The sequence below is a fragment of the Neodiprion lecontei genome, chromosome 5, assembly GCF_021901455.1.
Source record: "Neodiprion lecontei isolate iyNeoLeco1 chromosome 5, iyNeoLeco1.1, whole genome shotgun sequence".
Lineage (NCBI taxonomy): Eukaryota > Metazoa > Arthropoda > Insecta > Hymenoptera > Diprionidae > Neodiprion > Neodiprion lecontei.
The window spans coordinates 12,032,415-12,052,758 of NC_060264.1; positions in this window are offsets into that span (position 1 = coordinate 12,032,415).

Genomic DNA, 20,344 nt, shown 5'->3' on the forward strand with positions numbered 1-20,344 from the left:
TGTACGGTGCTGCTATGAGCTTTGCTCTGCCATACAGTTCCTTCGAATGGGTATCAGACTTCAGACAATGTGACGTTCTTACCATCTCAGACGATGCGGAGTTTGGTTGCATGCTGGAGGTAGATTTGGGATATTCTGCGGAACTGCGTGAAACTCATAAAGATTTACCATTGTGTCCGGAGGACTATGTACCTCCGATTTCGAACAATAAACAGCCGAAATTGACGACCACGCTACTTTCCATGAAAAACTACGTTGTTCACTATAGCGTTTTAAAACAATGCTTACAATTAGGCTTAAAAGTACTCAAAATTCACAGAGTTCTCAAATTCGGGCAAACCCCGTGGCTGAAAAAATACATAGATTTGAATACCGATTTGCTGAAAAAATCTCACGACGAATTCGAGAAAAATTTTTACAAACTGATGAACAACGCAGTTTTTGGCCAAACAATGGAAAACGTGCGAAAGTACAGAGATGTTCGATTGATCACCGAATGGGATGGACGGTACGGTGCCAGAGCTACCATAACCAAACCTAATTTTCACAGCTGCACCGTTTTCGACAAAGAGATGATTATCGTCGAAATGAGTAAGACGAAAGTCAAGTTGATTAAACCCTTGTATGCAGGTTTCTCCATCGTGGATCTGTCTAAAACATATATCTACGATTTTCATTACAATTTTATTGAACGGAAATTTGGCAACCGAGCAAAATTAATGTATACGGATACCGACAGTTTGATTTACAACTTTACCGTCCCCGACATATACGAACATATGAAGAAGGACTTGCATAAATTCGATACGTCTGACTATCCGCTTGACAACGCTTATGGAATGCCTCGAGCGAACAAAAAAGTTCTCCGCTTCATGAAAGACGAGAATAACGGGAAAATAATGTTGGAATTTGTAGGATTAAGAGCAAAATTGTACGCATTCCGAGTCTTGGGAGATGAGGAAGACAATAAACGTGCCAAAGATGTCAAAGCATCAGCGTTGAGAAAAATAACTTTCAACGATTATTTGGAATGTGTTTTGAACCGTGAAAATTTGTCTACAAATCAGCATTTGATATTAGGTCGAAAGCACGAGGTATACACCGTAGAACAGCAGAATGTGGCACTGAGCTGGAATAACGACAAGCGGACCGTGTTTCAAAACACAACCGACACCCTTCCGTGGGGCTACAAGCCTGCACCTTCGCTCTGTAATTTATAACTGTACCATGATGTATAAAATATTATTATGTAGGATGGTGAATGAAAACGCTCCGAAATATAAAAAATTGTACAACGATGCATATGTTTGTCGATTGTCTAGAAAGTAAAGATGCATACTTGTTATGTGTCGGGTGTAAAATAAAGAGGCACATAGGTTTTTTACAAAAAAAATTCATTTATTCAAATGTTACATGTCCGATTCGTTCATCCAACTGTTGTGTGTATTGTCAAAACCGAACCATTTAACATATATTTTTCTTCCACGCTTCTTGAGCACCTTCTCCACCATATAGATATCCGGATGTTCAACCTTGAGGAGCTCTTGTTCGTAGAAACCACCAGCGACGGGTTGATCTCGGTAGTCTTTGAGCTTATACGTCACAGGATGAGTATTTTTCACTTGACTTATCGTGAATATTTCAGTCGTCCAATTGGGAGTGTAACCTTTCTCGAAGACATTTTTGAATTTGCTGATTCGAACTTTGTCGCCGGATTTGAACTTTGCCGATATGGTAGGTATCGCTCGAAGCCCTCCATACACCTGACGTAATAACAACCTTTCGTTTGCAACCGTGACATCCGACGGTTCCATTCTTATGGTTCGGTGTTTGGCGTTGTTGTAAGCCGAAACCAAATCAGATAAGATGTCAAGCCACTTGTAGCTTCCTTGCATGCTGAACCGTGTCCACATTTTACCATTTAGCGTCCGATTGAAACGTTCGCAGATCGAAGCCTTTAAATTACTGCACGTGGAGTAAAGTTTGATTCCGTAACATGTCATAAGCGATTCAAATTTCGTGTTGTAAAATTCCGTTCCTCTGTCGACGTGTAATTTTTTCGGTAGCCGTCTTTGGACAAGCACAGATTCCATTGCCTTCGTAACGTCATCTCCAGACTTGCTCTTTATCGGTACAGCCCACGCTTACTTTGAAAAGATATCAATAACTGTGAGCATGTACTTGTAGCCTTTGTTTTGTCCAGCGTATAACGTCATATCAATAAGATCCGCCTGCCAGGTCTCGTCGATGCTGCGCACGTCTACACGTCGACGCGGGTAATTCCGGCGTGCAGGCTTATGCAGTTCCGTCACCAGTTATTTCAACGCTCTTAGTCTGGTGTCCAATCTAGAAATGATTTCAGCGTTTCGAATCGACAGGTCTCTGCCTGTTTCAAAGTCTGTAAAAGGTGTCATGCGAATATTACGCAACGATTATATATACATATATTCATACGTTTATTCAAAACAGAGAATTGCGTTGTAATTGATAACAACAATGGTGAGTGCGGGCCTTAACGCTATATTAAATTTATGTATAAGCAAAATTAGGCGTGCGTTACGCCGGGAAGCAGTATTGAGACTGACTACCTGGCCTCTCGCCGGGCTCAGCGACAGTGCATATAATCGCGTAATTTGAGCACTGCTGCCGATAAGGAAGCCAAGCGTGCAAGGCGGGCTATGCTGCACGATGAATTTCGCACTCATTTAAATAATCCCCGGCATGTTCCTACGAGAGGATATAAAACTGTTACATTTTATGACAAATGTTCCAGCTCTATCACATCCCCCGACGAAGATAAAGGCGCGTCTCTGCGGCTTCCGATTTCTCGTACGACTCTTTCGTTACGTTTAGCCTGTTCCTCAATCTTGCGTTTTAATTTCCTTCGTTTTACTACTTGCAAAGCAAAGGGATTCCTTTGGCAACAATATCCGGTGAACACTGAAATATAGCTGGGTATATTGAATTTCCACAGCAAGAGTAGAATAGACAAAACGGATATCGTTCCAGAAATGGCAGCTATTGATGGGATCTTTATACTTTTGAAGTTAGCCCATGTATTGCTGACCCGAAGGGTCGCTTTGTTACTCGCGAGGACACTCTCAAGGTCTAAAATGGCTTGTGGTTGATCCTTGAGTGTATCCAAGTTAATCACGTGATGCAATACACTTTCCCGGCCTGTTACAAATTTGTTTAGCGGGGAAATAGTATCTGCGTGTATTTCTGTTAATTGAGAAGTCATATATTCTACGATTAATTTGACTTGCGTTTTCAAAGTTTGAAGTTCACAGCTCTGATTTGTGGTTATCAGGGATGGCTTGGTGATTTGAATAATAAAACTCTGCATTGAAGAGCATGTTATGGTTACCTCAATTGGCTTTGAAGGTAAGATTATTTGTGATCTCTGCGTAGATGTACGTATTTGTAGATGTACGATGTTGTAGAATCTACGTATTTACATCTTCAACTCGACATAGAAATTTTTGGCGGAACTCGGTATCAGTACATTCAATTAGTTGTGAATTTAGTTAGAAATTTTGTGGATTATAGCCTGCTACGATTTTTTTTCGCTGGTCTACTTAAATAAAGGCCTTCAAGCTCGTTTTTACCATTTGGCTCCAATATTAAACTTTGACCCTCTTGGGCCACGGGTAAACGTTGTCCGATTGGGCTTAAACTTTGCACACATTTTTTTTTTGGCAAATGGGAGATATGCAAGGGGTGAGAGGTTTGAAATTCCGACTTACCCAAAATAAGGACCACCCTAATATATATATGTCAGAGTATCACAAATCTCGTTTAATAATTCCATTTTAAAATGTATTTAGTGAATAAAAGGATATTTCTTGTGAAATTAAACTCTCGATGAGTCCACCGTATCAAGCGTCAAGCGTTATTAGCAAGCTATGAGTATAGCTGAATGACGGAACCTTAGCAACAAACAAATGGTTTGTTTATAACAACACTTGGATGAAATCGACAGTTACGGGTTAGCTAGAGAGCATACCAGACGTGTCGGGATCGTCACGCTAAATATGAATAATCAACGCCCAAATGAACACTTTACATCTTCTCCGCCTTTCCGAGGCTTTACGCCGACATCAGAAGTGGGATCTGGATCTGTTAACCCACAAGGAGCAAGTGAGGATAGCGAAGAAAAGTTGCGATTACTTCTTGAACAACAGAATCGTAATTTTCTCGCGTTATTGCAAGTGATGAAAACTCCTTCAGTGAATAATAATAATAATGTGCGTCTACCGGAGTTTGATCCTGATAAACTGAAAGTGAACGCGAGATCATCGATAACAACCGCGGATATTTGTATGGCTGATCAACCATTGCAAGGTGCATCCTTAATGATTGTGCTGAGTCGTGCCATGGGGGGACAAGATTCGGCATGGCTGTCGCAAGTATCATATGCCGGGACAACGCGGATGGAATTTAAAGAATTGTTCGTATCAAGGTATGATTGTCTGGAAATTTCTGCTGCATTCTTGATAAATTTATCCACCCGTAAACCTTAAGAAGGTGAGTGTATTACGTCATATGCTGCATCGTTGATGAATTCATTGATGAATCAGTGGAAAAACTTGACCACTGAAGAGATAGCATTATCAACAACAATGGCGCATATTGCACGTTTTGACTCACGTGTTCAACGTCTTGCTTTCACTACTAATATTGTCACAAGAAATCAACTCCATAACGAGTTGAAAGCTATGTCATTTTTGAAACGAAGATCTTCAGATAGCCTGAATGAACGAATGAGGGATCCGAGTTCAAACGATACAAGTTCACGCCTTCATCTCCTGCAATCAAATGTTTTCTATGCGGAAAAATGGGCCACAGAGCATCAACGTGTCGGTCAAGGAAGGAAAATCAAGAAAAGGAGAGACAAATTGGTATTCAAAAGGAATTGTGGAAGAAAAATTCTCCAGTTCGATCTTGAGATTCCAATAAGTGTTTCAAATGTTAGAAGATGGGTCATTATGCTTCGCGCTGTCTCGAGAAAGCTACAAAGGAGGGATTGAAAAACGGTAATGGCAAAATTATAGAGCGTCGTGTTGACATGTGTGAAATTAATACGCCTGCTGGAGTTTTACAACAAGCCGGTGAGCGATTTTCATTTTACTATGACTCAGGATCTCAATATTCTCTTATCAAGGAGTCAATTTCTTGCAAAATTCGTGGAAAGAGATTAAATGATGTCGTTACTATGACTGATATTGGGCAAATAAGCGTTAATAGCACTTTGCAAATTTTGTCGACTGTAAACATTGACGATATTACTATTGAAATACTTTTTTATGTTCTGCTTGATCGACATTTACGTCACGACGTTATGATAGGTGCGGACACGGTCTTACATACAGGTCTGGTAAGTCCGGCACTTTTGAGTGGTACGGGGTGTCACCGTTAGTGAGGCACACGGTCTTCTTTCATATCTATCCGCTAGGGGCGCCATTGGCCCGGGGTATGATAGATATAGATATTGTGAGGTGGATTTTTCCGCTCCTCGGTCACTCGGAAAAGATGACCGAGAACTTACCACGTGCACAATAATTCGGCGTCCACGATGTCCCCTGAACCTGAAATAATACCGCGAAATTTGTTGGGCGCCTGGCGTGATCAACACGCCTCGAAATCGGTAATACGATATACCGCGACCATATGCTCGGTAGCTCAGTACCACGGAGAGGGGAGGGGTAATTTTTGGGTAGAGAGAGATACGCCACACGTACGCCGACAAGTTATTTCACAAAGCAGCAATAAAATTAAACAACATATTTCAAAATAGCGATAATACAAAAAAAAAATAAAAATAATAACAATATTGCGAAAGTTTGTCCTCGCGATCCCAAACGCGAACGCTTAGCTTAAAACAAAAGGAACGAGCAAACTAAATGTTCAATAAAAAAAATGAAGGGATCCCGAAGACCTCTACGGCCTACGTGCGCTAGTCGCTATACTAATCGTGACCGCTAATTTACACACAAAAAGAAACCAAAAGCAAAATAGGACCCGACGCTCTACTCGCGATCGTCCTCTACAGAATGGCGCTAATCGCCAACTTAATACTAACGGATTATGCAAAAAAAAAACTAAACGGAAACGAGGCTCGTCGCGTCACCCGCGACAGGCCGACGCGGTCCGCGATCGGCAATAAATTAATCAAACGAAAAAGAGATGAAATTTCTTATGCCTACGGGCGCTAGTCGCCAACTTAATAATACCCTAACTCGCAAAAACTAAAAACCAGATTTGGACTCGATGCACTGCCCGCGACCGAATTAATAACTCTAGGAAGCTTTTTTGATCGTGCGGGTGGGTAACGTATTATGACGCATCCGAGCTCCAGTCGTAGTCACTAATTACACAAAGTTCGCAACCCTTCCCGCTAAACCGAGCATCTACGCACAGTAACACGCGACCCCCTTCCCGAGAGGTGACCCTTTTTACGTACGCAGACTCGACGAGACCCCGTGCAGCGGAATTTGGCTGCACTCAATTTCGAACCGAAATTGTTCCCCACTCGAAACCGTGACTCTACGCGAGACTTTACAGGGATCCACTTGACTCTACGCGTTATCGTGAAAACTCAGGCTACGGTCATCATCAAGGAGATCGGCAAACAGATTTCGAGCGCTACTCTAACTCCAAGATTAAGTGGGCCGACCGTGTATCAGTGTGCCAATCTAACTCGCGCTCCAAATATGCCCGCAAAGAATTACAAGCGCTTACCACTTCGTAGCCACCCGAGGAATTCCCCGACTCCCGTTGCAGCCATGGCACGCGATTTCTCTCTTTTTTTTTTTCTTTTCTCACTAAGCTCGATCCACGACCACCCACTACGTGATGTCGCCAGGACTCAAGTGACGAGTCCTGCAAATCGGAGCCGCAATTCGAACATGCCCCGAACATAGGCGCTATCCGTAGTCAAAATTCCCCTGATCTAATTGGGGTTCTCGTTACGAAATTCTTACAGTCTAGCGTATCGCTATCGTTGAATTCCGCTGTCGCGGGGTGTTGATTGGCTGGCCAGTCTCTGGTACCCCGTAGCTTGGCAGTGGCGTGGTGACGACTTCGCGAGGGTACCTGTCGTCATTTGGGAGACGGAGAGGGGGGGGAGGGGGCTACGGCTCGCCGGCCACCAACGGGAATCTCGTCCGCCTTGAATTCCCTCGCGGCAGAGCTCTCCGTTGACGCTTTCTCCGTAGCCTCGTGTGAGGCCCTCCTTTCGTCGCGATCCGCCGCGATTGCCATCCAGTAACGTCGTTCGGATTTGCTGCCGATCCCCTGTCTGAGGCCGCATTTACTCGCCACCCAAAAAAAAAAAAAATAAACAAAAATCCTGAAAAGTCTTATTCGCTAGACCGACGATGGTCCTCTCTTAGAGTCTCGGATGCGTGACTGTTGTCCTGGCGCTCTTTTTCGAAATGAGCCGCGGTCTGCTCCGCGGGCTCCCTAAGTTTGTGGTCCGTCTAGAGTTCGGGGAGCCGTGTGGAACGCGCAGTAAAAATGCCACGTTACAATATACCTATACCGATAAGATAACCTGCTCATCGAAGTTTTTCACAGTTCATAACTCAGTGTAAAGTGTGTAAACGGTGTAAAAAAACGATCCATCCGCGTTGAGAAATGCCGAAAGCCTGCATCGTCCCGAACTGCTGAAAAACGTTCAAGAACGGCAGTGGAAAGTGTTCCGTGTTTAAAGTTCCACAGGATGAAGAATTGCGTCAAAAATGGGACACAAAAATCTACACAAGATCTCAAACTGTCTCAAAAGTTGTGAGCCCTCGCTTGATGTTTATGGATTTTATTGACTTAAACATTTGAGGATTCCATTAAAATAAAACAATTATCACGCCCACCATGGAATGCTAGTAAACATCTCAATCATTTTCTATACGCATCTTTCTTAATTTTTGCGTGTTATTCAGGATTGTTGATTCCGAAAAATCAGCTGTTCGGATCTGATTTATGATTGGCTCACCCCGAAGGGGCAGCGCTGCAGACGGTGAAGACGAGAACCACGGTTTTGCCTCATTATCTGAGTTATTCCCCACCCTACTAGTTTCCGGACCTGTATGTAAGACCGTGGGTGCGGAAATCTTAAGTCAGGGTTTGTCTGTACTAATGACAGTTGACACATTGAAGTTAACCAAAACACATGTTATTAATATGTGTAATGTAACGGTTTATGAGTTCGACCTTGACAGTGTGGACACCGATATTCCTTTGGAATTTAAATCAAAATTAGTATCCATTTTGAACAAATTCAAGAATCAATTTGTGTATGGTACTCCAAAAGGTCGTGCGGATGTTGAACCCGTAAAAATCCGCCTCAAAGATCCAAATAAAACAATTTATCGTCGCCCATACCGGTTGACTGAAGAAGAACGAAAAATTGTTCGTGACAAAATAAACGAACTTTTAAACGCTAAAGTGATTCGTCCCAGTTCTGCTCCTTTCGCAAGTCCTATTCTTCTTGTCAAGAAAAAGGATGGTTCAGACAGAATGTGCATCGATTACAGGGAGTTGAATGACAACACCGTTCCCGAAAGATTTCCGTTGCCCCTAATTTCTGATCAAATTAACAGACTCCATAGATGTTATTATTTTACGATCCTAGACATGGCCATTGGATATCATCAGCTGCTGATACATCCTGATTCAATAGAAAACACAGCATTCATAACCACAGAAGGACATTTTGAGTATCTCGCTTTACCTTTCGGTCTTCGTAACGCTCCTGCGGCTTTCCAACGTGCAGTGATAACTATTGTGAGATAGATTGCATGGATTATTGGGATAGATAAATAAACGTGCTCTTAGTTAGGCTTGCTATACAGGAACTGATTTATATGATACTAGTGTATGGTGTAGTGTGTGTCTGTGTGTGTATGTGAATACATATATAGATATACAAATTATAATAGTTTCAAGCTAACACTCCCTCTAAACTATTAATAACAAAAATAAAAAAATGAGAAATGTAATGAGAAAAAACTAAATAACATTTTTGTAAGCAATTTTAAAATAAAATAAATGTTCTTTTGTTTGTTGTGATAATAGAAAAAGTCTTATAATTAATTATCACTTGTTTCTTCTAATCCTGAGTTGTTGAGGCAGAATAGATGTTTTTCTTTCTTCAGCGGCTTCGTCAGATAATCAGCTACCATCTTCGTACTTGATACATGTTCAATTTCAATGATGTTGTTTTTCCACATATCCCTTATGAAGTGGTGTTTGATGTCGATGTGCTTGACTTTACTTTTGTAGCTTTCATTCTCTGCTAGATTTATTGCACTGTTGTTATCTACTTTTATAATTATTGGTTTAGAAGCTACTTCTGGATCAAACTCCATGATTAATTGTTTCAACCACTTAGCTTCTGAGCAGGCAGCGGATAAAGCTTGATATTCGGCTTCACAAGTAGAGGCTGCAACTGTCTTCTGCTTTTTTGTTGACCATGAGATTGGAGAACCGTTGTAAAAGAATATGTAGCCAGAGATTGATTTTCTATCTCTCACGTCATTAGCATAATCTGCATCTGAATAGCCTACTATCTGATTAGATTTGTCGTTTTGAAGCTTCAGTCCTAAAGTTCTTGTTCCATGCAGGTACTTCATCAAATGTTTAAGCGCTGCAACATGAATTCTCTTTGGATTAGCGTTGAATGAGCTAAGATAACTTGCTGCAAAGCAGATATCTGGCCTGGATGTTTGGCTCAAGTATAAACAGGTACCTACTCCTTCAGCGTATGGAAAATTTGGCGTTACAGGACTTGAGTCGCTTCTATCTAATTTCACATCTGGTTCTAGTGGAGTGTCTTCATCGTTTGCTCCCTCTAATCTAAAGTTACTTATCATGTTATTGATGTAAGTCTCTTGTGTGACGTACGTTAGAGCCTTCTCCCTCTGAATTTCGAATTTTATATTCAAAAAGAACTTGATTAATCCTAGATCCTTGATCTTGAGTTTTTCTGCTATGGCTTGTGCAAAGTCTTCTTTTAACTGTTTCGACGAGACTAGGACCATTTGGTCATCTACGTAAATGGCGACGATGATCCAATCTTGATTGTTTTTATACTGGTACATACATGTATCAACTGCACTTTGCTTGAGGTTCATCTCTACTAGTATTTGTGTAAACGTCTCGTGCCACGCTTTTGATCCTTGTTTGAGTCCATATATTGCTTTGTTCAACTTTAATACTTTATCTTCACTTCCTTTTTGTACAAATGGTTCTGGTTGATTGACGTAAATTTCTTCTTTTAGTAAACTTTTCAAGAATGCAGCATCCACATCCAAATGATAAATCTCCAGATCATACTTCATGGCTAGACTCACCAAAAATCTAATTGTAGCGTAGCGTACAACTGGTGCAAATGTCTTGAAATAATCGATGTTGATGGTTTGCATGAATCCTTTGGCGACGAGTCTTGGTCTGAGTCTTACTATTTTGCCATTTTCATCTCTCTTGATCTGGGACACCCATCTTACGTCAATCGGTTTTCTATCTTTGGGTAATTCTACAAGTGTAAAAGCTTCATTTTCGTTAAATCTTTCCATTTCAACTTTCATTGCATGGTACCACTCATCTCTGAGTTTTGAATTCAGAGCTTCTTGCCAAGTTTTAGGCTCTTTTATCTCTTCTGTTTCCTCTTATCTTTTTCTTTTTGTTTTGACATTCGCAGTCATAACGTAGTCTTTAAACTTTGCTGGTGGATTCTTGTTTCTCGTAGGCCTGGTCGGAGTCTGTGTTATCACTTGCTCTCTGACTTCTTCTTCTTCTTCTGCTTGCCTATTTTCAAGTTGATTTTGCTGTTGATCGTCCATTTCTTGTCTATGAATTTCAACTGTTTCATCTAATGACATATCCACTACACCTGTTGAGTCTCTTTCTTCTTCTATTTCTTGATTTAAATTTATTTTTTTTAGGCACTTTTCAAGTGGTAAGTATACAAGTTCTTCTTCTTTTTCTTCTTTTTCAGGTAAAGTAACCGCTGGAGCTTCCTTTGGTTTGAAAAACATTTCCTCTTCTATGAAAATTACGTCCCTGCTAACGGTAATCTTCTTTGTGTTGTGATCAAACAACCTGTAGCCTTTCTGAGTTTCACTATAACCAATAAACATTCTTTTACTTGATTTTTCATCCCATTTCTTTCTCTGTTCTTTTGGTATATGTTTCATTGCTGTACATCCAAAAACTTTTAAGTGACTTAAGTCTGGCTTCCTGCCTGTGTAAATTTCAAATGGCGTTGATTGAATACTTCTTGAAGGTGAACGATTGATCAGATAGTTTGCTGTATATGATGCCTCGGCCCATAGATACTTTGGAGCATTTGACTCTAATAAGATTGTCCTTGCTTTTTCCACGATGGTTCTATTTTTCCTTTCAGCAACTCCATTCTGCTCTGGTGTGTAAGGGCATGATGATTCCCATCTTATGCCTTTCCTTTTGAGAAAGTCTTGAACTTTTTTGTCCTTGTATTCCAGTGCATTGTCAGATCTGAGAGTTTTCATTTTCTTATTTGTTTAATTCTCGGCCAAATTTACATAATCTTGTAAATACTCCAGTAAGTCTGATTTTGCCTTTAAAAAATATACGTGTGTGAATCTGCTCATGTCGTCTGTGAAGGTTAGTATATACCTTGCTCCACCTAATGAGCTAATATTCATTGGGCCACACATATCAGAATGCACTATCTGAAGTAATTCTTCTGCTTTTTGGCTTTCTTTTGGGAATGGCAATCTTGTTTGTTTACCTTTGATACAGCTTTCACATGCCTGATGATCTATTCCAATAATTTTACATCCAGTGGCCATTTCGTTTAACTTTAGCATGTCATGCCTGTTCAAATGGGCTAATCTTCTGTGCCATATAGCGTTTGGCACTTTTGAAGTTTTGGCTAGAGCTGCAGTTTCTTCATCTTTTCTGATAAACTTCCACATCTTTCCTTCTTTGATTGCTGTGGCAACAATTTGATTAGTCTTCTTATTTATAATATCACATTTTTCGTCATCAAAACTTGCTCGAAATCCAGTCACAGTTAGTCTGTGTACGGAGACTAAGTTTGCATGTAGTTTAGGTACGAGTAGTGTGTTCTTTAAAATCACTGGTTTGTCCATGTTTGATAGGTTAACTTTAGCAACTCCTTGGCCAGTGGATTCTACTAACCTATTATCAGCCAACCTTACCATCTTTGGTTTTGTTGTGTTAAATTCAGATAAACACCTCTGAAATGGTGTCATGTGTTGAGTACAGCCTGAGTCCAGATACCAATCTGACTCCTTACACTTTTCATTTGTGATCATCCATACAATAGCGACTGCTTCTTCATCGTCATCTTCTTTTGCCAAGTTGCTGGTTTCTGTTTTCACTCTGCAGTCTTTTGCTATGTGTCCATAGGTGTTGCATTTGAAGCATCTTCTATTCTTGTTGCTATTGTTATTGAACTTGTCGTTATTGAACTACTTCTTGTAGTTATTCTTCTTGTTGAAGTTGTTATTGTTGTTGTTGAACTTCTTTCTGTTAAAATTCCTTGCTGCGTAAGCATTTTCTGTTGCACTTTTCTCATCTTTTATCACATCTTGAAGGATAATAGATTTAACTGTCTCTGCTGTAAGCTTTTGACCTGATCCTTCAAGCTCCATCACCATAGGATCATACTTGTCAGGTAAGCCAGCCAGAAGCAGAGCACCTACCAGTTCACTATCCAATTTCATCTTAAGAGATTCCAACTTCTGAACTGTGTCAGATATTTTATTGACGTAATCTTCTGTATTAGGGTAATCATCAAGTTTGGTACTTACTAACGTTTTCAGTAGACCCACTTTTCTATTTAGGCCACCTCCATCGAATGTACTCTTCAGCTCGTCTCACATTTGCTTCGGAGTGGAGCACTTTTTAATATGAGAGTAGTTTTTCACAAGTATTGAGCTGATGATTCTAGATTTCGCCTTATTCATTTTGTTTTCATCACGTGTATAGCTTTCAGTATCTTCTATACAACCCCACAGATCTTGGTCTTTTAAATAATATTCCATTGCAAAGGACCAGTCTGAGTAATGTTCTTTCGATTGTAGTTTAATTATACCAGCTAGCTGTACGTCAGCCATCATCACTTAGATCTGGTATTTACTTTTTGGTTTTGATCAATATTAACACCTAGCACTATATTGATTCTCTTGTCTCAATATCTCTATGCACAAAGTTTTTGACGTTTTAACTAATATTGTAACGCAAAAAATGAGATAAATGAGAAAAATGTTTGTATAGCATAAAACACAGCACTAACACACCACAAAGGTTAGAAAAATTTTCAGAGCAACGATCACGTGCGCACTTAGCCACACTATAGCAGTTTTGGGGTTAGAATTTATTTTGTCCAATTTCTACTACAAATTCACTGAAACCACCAAAAATAAACTTTTATCTCGTTAAATCCGAACGGTGCAATCAATAATTTAAACAAATTATATGGCCCATAACCTATTGTGAGATAGATTGCATGGATTATTGGGATAGATAAATAAACGTGCTCTTAGTTAGGCTTGCTATACAGGAACTGATTTATATGATACTAGTGTATGGTGTAGTGTGTGTCTGTGTGTGTATGTGAATACATATATAGATATACAAAGTATAATAGTTTCAAGCTAACAATAACAGCTCTGGGTGAACTTGCTAACACGTATGTGGTAGTCTACATGGATGATATTCTTGTTGTTGGAACACAAGATGTAGAAGAATCTTTAAACCGAGTGGAGAACGTTTTAAGCACACTCACAAAGGCAGGTTTCTCTTTTAACATCAAGAAGTGTTCCTTCATGAAACAAAAGGTGGAATATCTAGGCTATGAAGTAAATCGAGGTGAAGTTAGGCCGAATCCTCGGAAGATCGAGGCCCTGGTAGCTCTACCTCCTCCACAAACCGTATCCCAGTTACGTCAATTCATAGGATTGGCGTCTTATTTTCGTCAATTTCTGCCTAAGTTCTTCCAAATTTTGGCGCCACTTTTTGCCCTAACAAGTTCTACAAAGAAAAATCTCAATTGGAAACTTGATCACGAGGCTATACGACAGAAAATCATCACTTTTTTGACAAACGAACCAGTACTAACAATATACAAACCTGAGAATCCAACTGAGTTACACACGGACGCAAGTTCTATAGGGTATGGGGCAATCCTCATGCAGAAGAAGGAAGGCAAGCTTCGAGCGGTGGCTTATTTTAGCAAACGCACTAAGACCGCAGAATCAAAATATCACTCATACGAGTTAGAGACGCTCGCCGTTGTTAATTCGGTGAAACATTTCAGACATTACCTACAGGGCTGTAAATTTACCGTAATAACAGACTGCAGTTCGTTACAAGCGTCACGAAAGAAATTGGATCTCACACCACGAGTTCATAGGTGGTGGGCCTTCTTGCAGGCATTCGATTTTGACATTGTTCATAGAGATGGAAAGCGCATGAGTCATGCTGATTTCTTCTTTAGAAATCTTTTGCCTGAAGCTCATCCAAAGACCTTCAATAAAGTCGAGCAAAATGAAGTTTATACCATAGATCTTTCTGGAAATTGGTTGTCTGCTGAGCAGCAGCGGGACTCTGAAATTTCTAAGCTAATAACTGATTTAAATGAGAACCGACTGAACGAGGAAATGTGTAAAACCTTGGAGATCTGATCGGGCATTTTGTATCGAAAGATTCAACGTAATGGAAGATCACGGTGGTTGCCCATTTTACCTCGAGCTCTTACTTAGATGGTCAGTCATCAATACCGCACACGAATCCTTGATGCATCTTGGATGGGAGAAAACTTTTGAAAAGTTGTATGATCTCTATTGGTTTGAAAAAATGTCCAAATTGACCAGAAAATTTGTGGATAATTGTGAAACTTGTAAAATCACTAAATCTCATTCAGGAAAAATTCAAGCAGAATTGCACCCGATTCCAAAGATTGCCATACCATGGCATACAATACATATCGACGCAACTGGCAAGTTCAGTGGTAAAAACGACAAGAAAGAGTATGTTTTTGTAATGATTGATGCGTTGACAAAATTTGTAATTTTACGTCACGCACTTCGCATCGACACAGTAAGCAGTATCAAAGTCTTGTCATACTGTGTATCTTTGTTTGGAGCTCCTATTAGGGTGATTGCCGATCAAGGACGTTGTTTTGCGAGTACAGATTTTCGGGAATTTTGTGAATCTCACAAAATTAAGTTTCATCTGATAGCAACTGGGAGTTCTCGTGCAAATGGACAAGTTGAACGAGTAATGAGTACACTCAGGAATATGCTGACAGCTGCAGAAACAAGTACAGAACGATCATGGCAGGATGCATTATCTGATGTTCAATTAGCTCTGAACTGTACTGTCAATCGAGTAACTAAATCCAGTCCACTTGAACTTTTAATGGGCAAGGTAGCTACGCCATTAAAATTGATGCTTTCAGATGATATTGAATCGCGAATTGACTTAGACAAGGTCCGAAGTTTGGCTGTAGCAAATATGGACAAAAACGCCGAGTATGACAAAACTAGATTCGATCGGACAAAAGTAAAGGTTCACAAATTCGTGATTGGAGATTTTGTATTGCTTCAAAATGAAGAACGCAATCAAACGAAGCTAGACCCTAAGTATAAAGGACCGTTCAAAGTAGTCGACGTGCTTGACGGAGACAGATACGTTCTCACAGCCTTTGATTCGAATAGAAGATACAAATACTCTCATGGACGATTAAGAAAAATGCCCGATACCAGCATTCAAGTTGACATTCAAGATTAACACTTCTTGCTAGGCGAATTTGGTGAAATTTCAAGTGTGTATACAGTCTTAGAATCTTACAAATGAAGGTATATAGTTCAGGCCTTTCTGATTAGAAGCATGAACAAGGGGTTGAATCTGTAATATTTATAGAACTCTAGAATACGCGGTATGAAACTGAATTTAAAAGAGTGCGCCGTGGTTAAGGCATAATAAATGAGTACCTGTCACTGGAAGGAAGTGACAGAGGTATCGTGTACCCTGCTACTGGTCAAGGGCGGGAGATCTCATCACTGGATTTAAGTGATTTGAGATATTGTGTACCCTGCTACTGGTTAAGAGCGGGAGGTCTCATCACTGGATTTAAGTGATATGAGGTATTGTGTACCCTGCTACTGGTTAAGAGCGGGAGGTCTCATTATTGGATTAAAGTGATCTGAGTTTTTATGAGAAATTGAGTGTAAGAATGTTTCTCACTTGAATGGCCTGAATTATGTTATTAACTTCAGAATACACAGTTTTCCCATTTGAATTCGAATCGAAAGGCCAGGGTGGCCGAGGCGAATAATTATTGATATTTTGTTTTTGTTTTCTTTTGTAGATGAATCACACGAGGATGTGTGATAGATCAGAATTGCCGTGTCGCAGTATCACAAATCTCGTTTAATAATTCCATTTTAAAATGTATTTAGTGAATAAACGGATATTTCTTTTGAAATTAAACTCTCGATGAGTCCACCGTATCAAGCGTCAAGCGTTATTAGCAAGCTATGAGTATAGCTGAATGACGGAATCTTAGCAACAAACGAATGGTTTGTTTATAACAACGCTTGGACGAAATCGACAGTTACGGGTTAGCTAGAGAGCATACCAGACGTGTCGGGATCGTCACGCTAAATATGAATAATCAACGCCCAAATGAACACTTTACATCCTCTCCGCTTTTCCGAGGCTTTACGCCGGCATATATAGGTATAAATGCAGGGGGTATACTTCGGGTGCAAAATTTCAAGCGAATGCATGCATTGAGAACTTTTGTATATTTTGGGGACTGGTCTCAAAGTATTGTATATGGGGCATTCCATGCCAAATCACCGAGGTTTCGGCCCGACCCCCTTCGATTTCGCTGAAAATTTTTTATCATTTTCTGACCTACCAAAGACATTTTTCTGAATTTTTTCAGATTTTTTTACCCAACCCAAAAAAAAATTCGAATTTTTGGAAAAAACCGCTCTTTTTTTTTTAAAAATGCTAGAACTTTTTCAAAAATTGACCGTTTGGGACCTTTTTTTCTTATAAAATTTTGTTTTTAAATGCAGTTTTCAGAAAAAAATACAAAAAATTTTGCAGATGTCAGGATCTATGAAATATTTCAATATTTAAAAAAAAACGTTTTTTTTTCGAAGTCCGAAACCTTTGATTCTCAATTTTTTTGTCTCAAAAAAAACTTCAACTAAGACAGTATTTAACCCCCCTATTTAGATTTTGTGCCGACTTTTCTTTCTATTTTTTTTTTTAGACTGAAATTTTGTAAATTTGCTTTAGTAATTCCTTATGACATGAACTGCATACACGGTCATCAGTTGATAGATGGAAATGAATAGCCAAATACTCAGGCAGACTTCGTAGAGATTTTGTCTTATTATGTTTATCACGATTCATTGGATTACAGCAACGATTAAAAAATTTCGGCATTTTAATTATTGATAATCAAGAAATTAACTTAAAATAATTTTTATTAAATGACAATTAGCTTATTAATACTTGATACACATTGGAGAACGCACTTGTCAACGAGTTGCAAGAAAAACACTGACATCGTTCAGAAAACATAGCCTTAAAATGATTAAGAAAAAATTAGAAGTTACCTTCATTATCGGTGGTGAATTGTTTATTGGCGATATGAGCAGTTGGTAAAAAATTCCTTATTTGAAAATTTGAAATTTTACTCATCATCAGGCGGCGAAAACAAAACTGAATAGATAGAGAAAAATTAATAACACTATACGTTAATAAAATATTTTAAGCTGTTAAAAATAATTTAATACTTGCGCAGATACACTTAACGATTGTTTTTGTACAATTTTTTTCAATTTCTAAGATTTTAAAAACAATCCAAAAAAATTTTAACGCAAAGTTATGTAAAATACCCTAATTTGAGAATTTTTTTTTTTAATCGAAAAAAAAAATAGAAAGAAAAGTCGGCACAAAATCTAAATATGGGGGTTAAATACTGTCTTAGTTGAAGTTTGTTTTGAGATAAAAAAATTGAGAATCAAAGGTTTCGGACTTCGAAAAAAAAACGTTTTTTTTAAATATTGAAATATTTCATAGATCCTGACATCTGCAAAATTTTTTGTATTTTTTTCTGAAAACTGCATTTAAAAATAAAATTTTCTTTAAAAAAAAGGTCCCAAACGGTCAATTTTTGAAAAAGTTCTAGCATTTTAAAAAAAAAGAGCGGTTTTTTCCAAAAATTCGTATTTTTTTTTGGGTTGGGTAAAAAAATCTGAAAAAATTCAGAAAAATGTCTTTGGTAGGTCAGAAAATGGTAAAAAATTTTCAGCGAAATCGAAGGGGGTCGGGCCGAAACCTCGGTGATTTGGCATAGAATGCCCCATATGTAAAGCATGATTTGGGAACTTTTGCGATATATATGTTAAGCATGCTTTCAGACTTCACTTAGTTCCTGCTCTGCCGCCAATAGATGGCGCCACGATTAAGTTATCAGACCAATGGACCACCTAAACAAAATTCTCAAGTATATCATCTCTAAAGTGGTAGTGTCACGTTAAAAACGATAAGTAATTACGTTCATCAGAATTTGCAAGGAAATGATGAAATGACAATTTGTAAAATATAAATATGATGTTTCGAGTAATCATACACCTTCAAAGCATGCGCACCGTACATGACATGAAAATAATGTATCGGTCTGCCCGTGAATCCGACCACTTTTCAGAGCTTGCCACTTCCGGTTTTTCCATTGCTGGTAGCTATTGTATTATGTGGAGAAACTTTTTTTTCAATATTTCCCAAAGCAACTGATTTCAAAATTCATCGAGTTATAAATTAGTCGTTAGTGTTCACATCCAATTTCGGAATTTGATACACTGAATTATATGTCGAACCACCGATCAACTAGTGTTGAATACCAAGCTATACCAAGAAATCAACGGTATTTCATCTGATCACAAGAGATCATCATTCCCTATGTATAGTTGTTACACGGGTTCCAGAGTATGCGTTGGACTGTCGTGTGTCACCTAGTTCCTGCATACATTGGGAACTTTACTATGTGCAAAATAGTACACGGTAGAATTATCTCGTTGCGCTGATCTTTAGACATAGGTTGAGAACCAGTGACCGCAGGACGAAAATTACAGTATGAAGCTTTGGATTTTTTATTACGTGTGTACTGGAGTAGTTCAAAGAAGTACCTTTTTTATATTTCGCTTTTCTCCGAGATTCTCGTACTTTTTTACGAGAAAATAACTTACCCGAAAAGACTGGGACAAAAAAAAATTTCTTATTAGCTCAACGATGTTGAAATTTTGAAAAAAGGCTATTTTCGGCAATTTCAAAATCGACATGTCAAAAAGTTTTTCGGTGGGTATCTTGTGAATAACAACACAAACCTTCGATTGAAATCTGACAGCTGTGTCGTTTTTTTTTACTACTAACAAGGGGAATCCACCAACTTCCCCTCATCGATTCAATTCATATTTTTCAGGCGCGTAGGTCATGACTAGCACTGTAACAGGTGCAAGTAGTAGGACGCGCTTCTCACTTATTTCGAAAAATCAGATCTCAAAATATTTTAGTGCCTTCATATACTTTCTAGGTTTCCAGTGTTTCAAAGAATGCGTAGCGCGGCGGGTAAGCGCTCTGCTTCACAACCGCAAAGTTGCTGGATCAAATCCCGGTGTATGCAACACTTTATTTGTTTATTTTTTCATCCTTTACGTTGTCATGAAATTAGATGTATTACAATTGTGCCAATTATTTATTTTCAATCATTCAATTTATGACGATAGAAAAATTAGATTATTTTTATCACGTCTCATTTGGAAAATCGATTTTGCTACGAAAATATACAATACTTCATTCTTGTACAATGTCAATAATTTTTAATATCTTATTCACAGTTGATTCTAAACATAACAGAGAATAACGCGGAATTGGGAATATTATGTTTTTTTTTTTCTCAGGAAATTGGGAATGAAGAAAGTATACACGAAAATTTGTGCAAAATCAATATTTCTATTTATTTTATGCTATTATTAAAAAAAAACATCATAATATTCACAATTCTGCGTTATTCTTTGTTATGTGTAGAATAATGGTAATCAACTGTGAATAAAATATCAAATTATTGACATTGTACAAGAAGAAAGTATTGTATATTTTCGTGGGAAGTTCGATTTTCCACATGAGACGTGAGAAAGATAAACTCATTTTTTTTTGTCGATAAAAAGTGAATAATTATGAATTAATAATTGGCACAATCGTGATTCATCTGATTTTAGAATGACGCTAAGCATAGAGAAATGAACAGAAAGAC